At 37.8% G+C, this 11,611-nt stretch overlaps 1 long non-coding RNA gene across 2 annotated transcripts in view; it reads left to right on the forward strand.

Moving 5' to 3' along the window:
- LOC108350092 (uncharacterized) overlaps positions 1 to 7,504 on the forward strand; it is a 74,192-nt gene extending 66,688 nt beyond the window's left edge. For both annotated transcript variants that reach the window (XR_010064010.1, XR_001836877.3), the window contains 2 exons: positions 6,332 to 6,463; positions 6,976 to 7,504. This is a non-coding gene — a long non-coding RNA (uncharacterized LOC108350092). The remainder of the gene's footprint in view (positions 1 to 6,331; positions 6,464 to 6,975) is intronic.
- The last annotated feature ends 4,107 nt before the right edge of the window (positions 7,505 to 11,611 follow it).

Genomic DNA, 11,611 nt, shown 5'->3' on the forward strand with positions numbered 1-11,611 from the left:
AACCCAGCCCTACAAAGGCTAATAGATGAAAAACTCCAACATAAGGAGAGAAACTACACCATTCAGAAAGGAAGAATATAATTTCTGTGCAATGAAACCAAAAGAGAGACACACAAACATAATTCCACCTTTAACAACAAAAATAACGGGAAGCAACAATCAGTATTCCTTAATATCTCTCAACATCAACCGACTCAATTCCCCAATAAAAAGACATAGACTAACAGACTTGATATGTAAAGAGGACTCAGCATTTTGCTGCATGCAGGAAATACACCTCAGAGACAAAGATAGACACTACCTCAGAGTAAATGTCTGGGAAACAACTTTCCAAGCAAATGGCCTGAAGAAACAAGCTGGAGTTGCCATCAAAATTGTCAAATAAAATTGACTTTCTACCAAAAGTCACTAAAAAAGATAATGAAGGACACTTTATATTCATCAAAGGAAAAATCCACCAAGGTGAACTCTCAATCCTAAGTATCTACGCTCCAAATGCAAGGGCACCTACATTCATAGAAGAAACCTTATTAAAGCTCAAAGGACACATTTCAACTCACACAATTATAGTAGGAGATTTCAACACCCCACTCTCATCAATGGACAGATCATAGAAACAGAAATTAAACAGAGACAGAGAAACTAACAGAAGTTATGAACCAACTGGATTTAACAGATATTTATAGACTATTCCATCCTAAACAAAAGGGTATACCTTGTTCTCAGCACCTCGTGGTACCTTCTCCATAACTGACCATATAATCTGTCACAAAACGGGCCTCAAAAGATACAGGAAGATAGAAATAATCCCATGCATCCTATCAGAACACCACGGACTAAGATTGGTCTTCAAGAACAAAAATAATGACAGAAAGCCCACATATACATGGAATTGGAACAATGCTCTACTCAATGACAGCTTGGTCAAGGAAGAAATAAAGAAGTTAAAGACTTCTTAGAATTTAATGAAAATTAAGATACAACATTCTCAAATATATGGGTCAGAATGATAGTGGTACAAAGATGAAAACTCATAGCTCTGAGTGTCTGCAAAAGAAACAGGAGAGAGCATATGTTAGCAGCATGACAGCACACCTAAAAGCTCTAGAACAAAAAGAAATAAATAAACCCAAGAGGAGGAGAAGGCAGGAAATAATAGAAATCAGGACTGAAATCAACCAAGTAGAAATGAAAAGGACAATACAAAGAATCGACAAAACCAGGAGCTAGTACTTTGAGAAAATCAACAAGATAAATAAACCCTTAGCCAGACTAACCAGAGGTCACAGAGAGTGTATCCAAATTAACAAAATTGAAAATGAAAAGGAGACATAACACCAGAATCTGAAGAAATAAAAAAAACTCATTAGATCCTACTACAAAAGCCTATATTCAACAAAACTGGAAAATCTGAAGGAAATGCACAATTTTCTAGACAGATAAAAGTTACCAAAGTCAAATCAGGAACAAATAAACCATCTAAAGAACCCTTTACTGCTAAAGAAATAGAAGCACTTATTAAAAGTTTCCCAACCAAAAGAGCCAAGAACCAGATGAGTTTAGTGCAGAATTCTATCAGACCTTCATAGAAGACCTCATACCAATACTATCCAAACTATTCCATGAAATAGAAACAGATGGAGCACTACCAAGTTCCTTCTATGAAGCCACAATTTCTCTTATACTGAAACCACACAAAGACCCAACCAAGAAAGAAAATTTCAGACCAATTTCCTTTATGAATATTGACACAAAAATACTCAATGAAATTCTTGTAAATAGAATTAAAAACACATCAAAATGAGCATCCATCATGATCAAGTATCATGATCATGCAAATTGATTCATTCTTATCACCATGTATAAAGCTTAAGTCCAAGTGGATCAAGGACCTCCACATCAAACCAGAAGTCCTAGCCAGAGCAATCAGAGAGTGAAAGGAGGTCAAAGGGATATAAATTGGAGGGGAAGAAATAAAAATATCACTATTTGCAGATGATATGATAGTGTACTTAAGTGACCCCAAAAGTTCCACCAGAGAACTACTTAACCTAATAAACAACTTAAGCAAAGTGTCAGTGTATAAAATTAATTCAAACATATCAGTAGCCTTCCTCTACTCAAAGGATAAACAGGCTGAGAAGGAAATTAAGGGAATGACACCCTTCACAATAGTCCTGAATAATGTAAAATATCCTAAAAAATATAAAATATTTTGGTGTGACTTTAACCAAGCAAGTGAAAGATCTATATGACAAGAACTTCAAGTCTCTGAAGAAAGAAATTGAGGAAGATCTCAGAAGATGGAAAGATATCCCATGCTCATGGATTGGTAGGATTAATATAGTAAAGATGGCCATTTTGCCCAAAGCAATCTACAGATTCAATGCAATCCCCATCAAAATTCCTACTCAGTTCTTTATACAGATAGAAAGAGCAACTTGCAAATTCATTTGGAATAACAAAAAACTCAGGATAGCTAAAACTATACTCAACAATAAAAGAATTTCTGGGGGGATAAAAACTGTATGGTATTGGCCCAGAGACAGGCAGATAGATTAGTGGAACAGAACTGAAGACCCAGAAATGAACCCACACACCTAGGGTCACTTGAGCTAAAACCATCGATAGTATTTTCAACAAATGTTGCTGGTTCAACTGGAGGTCAGCATGTAGAAGAATGCAAATTGATTCATTCTTATCACCATGTACAAAGCTTAAGTCCAAGTGGATCAAGGACCTTCACATCAAACCAGATACACTCAAACAGAAGAAAAACTGGGAAAGAGTCTCGAACACATGGGCATTGGGGAAAATTTCCTTAACAAAACACTAATGGCTTATGCTCTAAGATCATTAATTGACAAATGGGATCTCAAAACTGCAAAGCTTCAGCAAAGGATACTGTCATTAGGACAAAACGACAGCCAACAGATTGGGAAAAGATATTTGCCAATCCTATGTCTGGTAGAGGGAAAATATCCAAAACATCCAAAGAACTCATGAAGACTCCAGCAAGCCAAATAACCCTATTAAAAATATGGGTACAGAGCTAAACAAAACATTCTCAGCTGAGGATTATTGAAAGGCCAAAAAGCACCTAAAGAAATGTCCAACATCCTTGGTCATCAGGGAAATTCAAATCAAAACAACCCTGAGATTCCACCTCACACTAATCAGAATGGCTAAGATAAAAACTCAGGTGACAGCAGATGCTGGTGAGGATGTGGAGAAAGAGGAACACTCCTCCATTTTTGGTGGGATTGCAGACTGGTACAACCATTCTGGAAATCAGTCTGGAGGTTCCTCAGAAAATTCGACATTCCATTACCTGAGGACCCAGCTATACCTCTCCTGGGCATATACCCAAAGGATGTTCCAACATACTACAAAGACACGTGCTCCACTGTCTTCATAGCAGCCTTATTTGTAATAGCCAGAAGCTGGATAGAACCCAGATGCTCTTCAATAGATGAATGGATTCAAAATATGTGGTACATCTACACAATGGTGTACTACTCAGCTATCAAAAAACAATGACTTAATGGAAATCATAGGCAAATGAAATGAACTGGAAAATATCATCCTGAGTGAGGTAACCCAATCACAGTAAAACATACTTGGTATGTACTCATTGATAAGTCGATATTAGCCCAAACTTCTAATTACCCAAGATGCAATCCACAAACTACAGGAAGCTCAAGAAGAAGGATGACCAAAATGCAGATGCTCCCACTCCTTCTTAAAGGGGAAAAATATCCATAGGAGGGGATATGGAAGCAAAGTTTAGAGCAGAGACTGAAGGAATTGTCATTCAGAGTCTGCCCCACATTGGCATATATATACACCAGTACTAGATAAGTTTAAGTAAGCTAAAATATGCATGCTGAAAGTGACTGGATATAGTTCTTTCCTGAGAGACACATCTAGATTATGTCCAATACAGAGTTCAACGCTAGCAGCAAACCACTGAACTGAGAACAGAGCCCCTTGTGGGGGGAAATTAGAGGAAGGATTGGAAGATTTGAAGGAGCTTGCAACCCCATAAGAACAACAATGCCAACCAACCAGAGCTTCCAGGGACTAACCCACTACTGAAAAACTGTAAATGGACTGACCCAGGGCTCTAACTGCATATGTAGTATAGAATAGCCTTGTTGGGACACCAGTAGAAGGGGAAGCCCTTGGTCCTGCCAAGGTTGGACCTTCAGTGCAGGGGAATGTGGGGGCAGTAAGGGGGATGATGGTGGGAACACCCATATGGAGGAGGGTGAGAGGTGGGAGCTTATGGACAGGAAACTGGGAAAGGGAATAACATTTGAAATGTAAGTAAAGAAATATATCTAATAAAAAATATTGGTTAAATAAAACTGGCCACAGTCAATTACTTAAGGGAATAGAGGTAGGTGGATTTGGAGTGACCATGTTGGAGGAGAAAGAGGATAGAAAAAGAATAGGAGAGAGAGAGAGAGAGAGAGAGAGAGAGAGAGAGAGAGAGAGAGAGAGAGAGAGCAGGAAGCCATCACGAGGAGAGATGGATCATAAGCATACGACCAGGAGAAACAGCAAGTATCTGGGGTATTGTGCTTGGTAGGTAGCCAGGCTAGCAGTTAGAAGAGTAGATTAGGGTTACCCCCCACACACAGATATTGCCAAAGCTGAACAAAATAACCATAGTCTGAGTCTCATATATTTGTAAGCTAGTTTGGGATAAGCTTAAGTTGGTTGTACTACAGGATTTCTTGAAAAACATTACACATTCTAAATATTACTTCTTTTATGTCTATCAGGGAAGAATGTAGTCTTAGGAAAGTATAAAATGGTGGTAATTAGAATAGGACAAACCAAAACTGAAATAAAAGCCCAAATGTTGTGTTTTTATCAGACAGAATTTTGGTTTTATACAATTGAACTTTTCAATTTTGTTGGGAAACTTACCAGAGTAACTCAGGGAATGAAATATTACTACCTAATGAATAATCAGCCATCTGAAAAGTGAACCTGTTTATAAATGAGAGGCCTTAATGTCACTAATAAATAGAACAAACATCTTTTATTAGCACTGGGGAGGACTTGCCTTGTGTGTGAGTTCTTTTTAAATGCTACTTCTCAGTGCTCATGGTGGTCCAGGGAGGAGTCTCTGACAGCCCCTTCATCCTCCCATCAGTTAGGACAGGTTTGTTGTTAGTTTCATATATTCTTGTTCTAAGTGAAAAGTATAAAAAAGTCTCCTACTGATTTAATAACATTTGGAAACTGCTAGTCAATATTTCATGACTTCTTGGGTTTGGCTGTGCATCAGAATACCTTGGAGACATTCATAAAAGTACTAATTTCTGGTTTCTTTCCATATCTACTAAATCTAAATTGATGGGCTGGGTTGTAATATCTATATTTTTACCAAGCTCTTGGGGCAAGTTTTATTCAGCTGGCTTTTCAATGTAATGACCTCTAAGGCTCTTTCCAAATTTTAAGGTTCTATAATTCTTACTAAGTTAAGTTAGATTTATAACTAGAAAATTTTCACAGTAACAAATGACATCTACTTTCACATTGTAGATCATCAGGACAAGTGAATTAAAGCAAATATATGTATTTGTGTGTGTGTACGTATATCTGTCTATCTATCTATCTATCTATCTATCTATCTATCTATCTATCTATCTATCTATCTACATCTATCTATCTACATATATGGCTTTATATATCTTATAAGCAAATATAATTTAGCAACATACAAATATACTGATTGCTTATATAAATAATGATTGCTACAGAATAAACAATCCAGTCATATGTGTTCATCGTGTGTGTTTGTTTGTGTGTGTATGTGTATATGCGTATGTGTGTATGTGTGTGTGTGTGTATGTATGTATGAAAAGGAAAATCACAACCTAAATAAAGGAGATGTCACCATATGATTGTAGAGTTTCTGAAAGTACAAAACTCAATGTTAGGATTATAAACTGAGTATTATATGAGAAGTTGTCATACGTTTAGTTGATTAACAGCAAAGGTAAAAAACATTAGAAAACAAAATCTAATCTCTTTATTTTGTATGTCTGTGTCCTTTCCTTTGCCTTTCTGTGTCCATCTCTGTCTCTTTTTCTCTCTCTACACACACAGACACAGAGACACACACACAGGCACAGATACAAACACACACACACACACAGACACACACACACACAGACACACACACACACACACACCTGCCTCTTTGCCCCTCTTCTTCTCTCAGAAATCATATAGAAATAAAATGCAGGAAAAGAAAAACATAAAGTCAAAAGAGTTTAGAGTTCCTCTAACGTTTATACTTCTTCCATTTCAGCACCACAGATACTGAGAGGCTCAGAGTCTCATTTGGACGAAAGAGCAAGGGATTTGGGCAGAAAAATCTCAGTGCATGCCCTGTATGTGACTTTGCTCATCTCCACGATGGGGAACAACATGACAGCCACAGGTATTATGAGGATTAAATGAGGTCTTTTGCAGCAATGAGACATTCGAGATGCGAGCAGTGATACCAGATAATGTGGAAGAGTGGCACTGTGCTCTCTCCTTTTGAAAGGAATAATGTCTGCCCAAGGCAAATCTAAGAAGTAGCAGGTTATGCATGTAGTGTGCAGGCAAATGTGGGTGCAAGGTTTTCTCTCATTCACCAATTCACCCTGCCAGTCACGCATGACTTACGTTACTGTACACATTCTTCGTACTCAGGCATATTCCAGTACTCAGGGCTGTACACAAAACAGAGAATGGTTCCCACATTAATTCTAAGTTGGATAAATGAAAATGTATAAGAACTTTTTAAAATTCACACTGGGAATAAAATAAGGAACATCTCAGAGCAGAGAGTGTGTTTAGGGATGAAGTTTTGAGAAAATGCTATTTGAACTTATAAAAAAATTTTAAAATTGTTGTTTATTCAAAATGTTCTGTTCATATTCTTTTCTGTCTTTCAACTTCTCCCAGATCCTCTCTATCTCCATCTTCTCCTAACTTCATGATACGTCTCTCAGCAAACGTCATCAAGAAAGACAACAAGGATCCCAAAATGAAAATTGAAACAGACAAAGAAACAGAAATAAAACCATGAAGATAAAATACACAAACACAAAATTAAAAGTGAACAAAAAAACTCATGCAATCCACTTTGTATTGGCCAACTAACTGGGCATAGGGCCTGATATGTCTGCTGCTACTTCACTGGAGAAAACCTTGGTCTCCCTTTCCCAGCAGCTACCAACTACACAGAACTTGTCAGTGAGGACAACTGGTACAGTCAGTTCCCTTTTATTTTGGAGGTTCTGGAAATCACACTTAGGTCGTCTACTTGACAATTTATCCACTGATGAGCTATTTTACTTCTTTTGTTTTTCACTTTAATTGAACGTCTAATGTCAACTCAACTTCTAATCATTTTTTTTTGTGATTAGACCTTTAATATGTAGCTCATACTGGTATTGAATCAGTCTCCTGAGAATACTAGTCTGAACTTTGGTTACCCACACTGTCTTTTTCACTATATTTTAGTGTAGTTTGTGGATATTAAGAAAATTTATATTGCTGGTGCCTTAATTTCTTTTCATGTTTCTGTGACAAAAGCAACTCAATGATAGTGGTTTATTTTCTCTCATAATTCAAGGATACAGTCCATTATAGAAGGGGAGTTGAACCAGCAGGGCTAAAAGCAGCTGGTCACCATGCATCCAGAGTCAGAAAGCAGAGAGCAGTGATCAGTTCTGTGCTCACCTAGCTTTCTGCCCTTTAGACAGTTCTGGACCCATGACCAGAGAATGGTGCCACCCCTTTGAAAGTTAAACATTCTATACTCCATCCTTTCATTTTTTTCCATTTCAAATTTATTATTCAAAGTGCTTTACATAAACTCTCTTAAATCTAAGAGCAACATTGTTTGTTTTATTACATTCTAATAGTGCAGAAGAGCTATGCTTATATCTGTCAAACACAATATTCAAAATATCCTGGTTTGCCATAGATACATATCCATGAAGGACATAGGAACATAGGAGAGAGGAGAGAGAGAGAGAGAGAGAGAGAGAGAGAGAGAGAGAGAGAGAGAGAGAGAGAGAGAGAGATCAGAGCGTGGATGGGATGCTTACGAATATATCCATACATATATATATATGTATATAAACAAAAACTATATTTTTCTCATTGCTTAGGATCCAGACTGAAAGTGTCTTTGTGTACTTTAAGAATAAATAAAAGGTCAGAGTCTCAACTTATGAGGATTACTAAAAAATAAGAATGCTTAACCCAGAAAAGTGTGAATCTTCTTCAAGTTTTAAGTACTGTATGAATTGTAAGCATTCTAATTGTTGCCATTGACTGACTGACATAACAATAGTATTAGCCAGAAAAGCATGTAATGAAGATGTCTTCATTGGTAGTCGAATGTAAATGACTCTAGGAAAGGTTTTGGTGGTTCAAGGGAACAATGCTGGGAAGAATTATTCTCTGAATATGAAGTTTATTAGAAATGTTAGCACTGTAGACTACTTCTCAGGGGCTAAGAGGAAAATTTAATCTCATAAGGCAAAGTGGGGTTTCCTCCTTTTAGCTAGGTAAAGAAGTCACAGGCTATAACAATTAACAACTAGCCAATCCTACTGCTAGAGTTAGGTTGCCTCTGATTCTGAGGAGGCAAAGAAATGGAGGAGGGTCTGTTGAATTTGCAGTGTCACATTGCCTGTCTGCTCCTACCTACCTATTGAACCATCTTCCCAGGCTGGTGCTTTTTGGAGTATGCAAGATTTTCTTCAGTGTGGCATAAAGGTAGGTCAAGGATTCGTGCAGTTCTGTATGGCCACAGAAGCCAGCATGGCAGAATTTACAGGGACGTCAGTTTCTACTTGCAAGTGTTTTCAACTGTTGTTAGTATTGAACACTGGATCAAGGCTGCCTCCTGAGATGGTTGTCCCTCATCAACTGCATACATAGGTAAAATGAACCCCAGAAAGTGAGGTTTCAAGAAGAGTACTGTGTGACCCATTGTCTTTTTTACAATCTTTTTAACATTTCCCCAGAGATCTGAAAGTATGTGCTAAGGACCTAACTGAAGGCAAAGTGTTTATGTGGAAGCTTGTTTTGCAGGGCCACGGGGAAAGTGACAACTAGTTAGTCTTGAATGTGAACAGTGGGTCAGAGCTCATAATTACACATCCATAAGTTCCATTACTCATTTGTTATTGTTAGATGCTGGTACCAGTCAGAGGCAGAGTCTAACGGCTGCCCTTAGACCATGGGTCTGATTAGCCGCATTAAGGCTTTGGTTCTGAATTTAGGATGCTGCTGAAGGCAAGTTGGGAGTGAACCTCAAAGAGAAGCAACAGAGCTGCACAGATGTAAAATGCTTTATGCCCAGCAGGCTAGTTCCTTGCCCTGACTCTGTCTGGAGACTGGGTGTCCTGAGACATATCCACTTCCTTCAAGGAAGCTGCCTGACCTCTGCCTGGCACTTCAGTGTTTAATGCATTCATTATGTCTGAGGTCGGCTTTAATTTTTCAGGTCCTCCTCTTAGCTGCCTAGGGATAAATGTATAAAAAGCTTATCATCAAACATCATGCCCTCAGTCTCTGAGTCATCGGGTACCCTCTTCAGAATTTTAACAGCACAGACAACATGCAAGTCGTATTTTCCATCCATTGTGAGCATTTTTTCTTTGCTTTATAGTAGGTGCCAAATTTGATTCCTGTGACAATCCGTATTGCACAAAGTGAAAGGAAGTGTTTCAACCATATTTTTTCTTTTTCTCCCATATGGCTGAATTGATTCATCTCCCACTACAGACCCTTTCTCTTACTAAAATGTGATCTTTGGTGCTTTAAATGAATACATCACGTCTTAAATTGTGCTGCGTAGCATGGTTTCCATTTCAAAGCACAGGCCACAGGATCAGGAGACATAGATGGAAACATGACCCTGCCTTCTTCCCAGCTATAAAAAGAGGTCCCTGGAATTCTCTGGACTGTCATTTCCTTAGCTATCATATCAGAGTAAGTCTGACACAGCCAAGCCAACATTTATCAAGCAGTCTTTATTTGACCTAAGTATTTTATATGTCATTATTAATTTGCAAAAATTTACTTTTGTGTTGCAGTCATGTACTAACTACAAGTGATTAGTGGTGGATGAGACACAATAAGCCTTGCAGTTAGGGACCTTAAACATTATAAGAAAATTTATCAGGCCATTATCTAATTTATCATTTAATTATTACCATGAGTCATGTCTGGGAAGAGAAGCCTGGGAGCATGAATAAATGATTGACAGGAAAAAGCACATATGATCATGAATTGGAGGGGACAGGTGTGACAAATTATACCTAAGTTTCTTTCATCCATTCATGTATTTATTTAACAAATATTTACTAAATACTGTCATGGCCCAGGCATAATGGCAGGTTTTAAAACCACGTGGAAAGAAAAAGAGAGATAATTCTCTGAAAGAGTTTAACATCTAAGTGATTTTTTCCAACTTCATTTGCAGTTCAAGATACATTGTTGGAGACTTGAGTGGAATTTGTTATGAGAAAATAAAATGGAGAAGGCACTCTGAGGTGAAGGCAATGGCATTTATTTTATGGGAGAAAAGAAAAACAGGAGAGAAATTTAAAGTAAGTTAGGATAAAGCTTTGGCTAGGAGGAATATGGAAAAGAAAAATTTATGTGTGAAACTCGGTAATTTGTCTGGGGAACTTAGCTTGATGCCAGAATGCGTTCTGATGAGAATATTACTGAGAGCCATTACTCAGCCTTCTGATTTGGTCGGGTGCTTATTTCTTCCAGAATAAATGGCCACATTGCTCAATAGCTTGCAGACTCAATGACAAAGAGAGCAAACCACATGATCTGTGAATCCTTTTGTCAAATTCAAATAACACCCGTAGCCATTTACAAAGTCAGAAGAAATTTTCCTCATTGTGGATATTCAATCTCTGCTTAATGACAGAGGCAATTCATGCTGTACTTGGTAGGCAGAACTTTGTTAACATGTAAATGGGGCCACAGTATCTGTACTTACAGATGCAGCAATCATCAATTTGCCTGCCCCATCAAATGAGTGCCGCATAAGGATGCTCAATTTCTCAAAAGCTTGCCACCTCTACATCTAAATACCAAAGTATTAACTCCTTTCACTAAGGCAATTTTCCCTAAGACACAGCCACCACTATACTGAAAAAACTGCAACGTTCTGTCCATCTGTGCACTCCTTTCTCTCAATGTGTCACCTTCTCCCAATGGGTCTTCACACTATAGCCAGAGAGACCTGTTCAGTAGCACAAACCTTATCAACTATTTCCTGCATACCGTCTCCTAGGCATTGACAGCAAGTCTCTTTAAAGATTTTGTGTGTATGTATATACACACAAAGTCTTTAAAGCACATTCTAGAATTGTAGTTAATACATTTTGTTTTTAAATAGTTTTAATTCATAGTAAAATTGAGCAGCAGTCAAAGATAGGTTCCATATATCTGCTCTCTCACACATGTTCTTTCTTCTGGTACCAGTGTCTGTCTCTAGAGTTTCACATTTGTTACAGTCACTCACTCCATCAACAAATAATCCTGTAACCTCTGTGGG

The sequence above is a fragment of the Rattus norvegicus genome, chromosome 2 (assembly GCF_036323735.1).
Source record: "Rattus norvegicus strain BN/NHsdMcwi chromosome 2, GRCr8, whole genome shotgun sequence".
NCBI classification, from domain to species: Eukaryota; Metazoa; Chordata; class Mammalia; order Rodentia; family Muridae; genus Rattus; species Rattus norvegicus.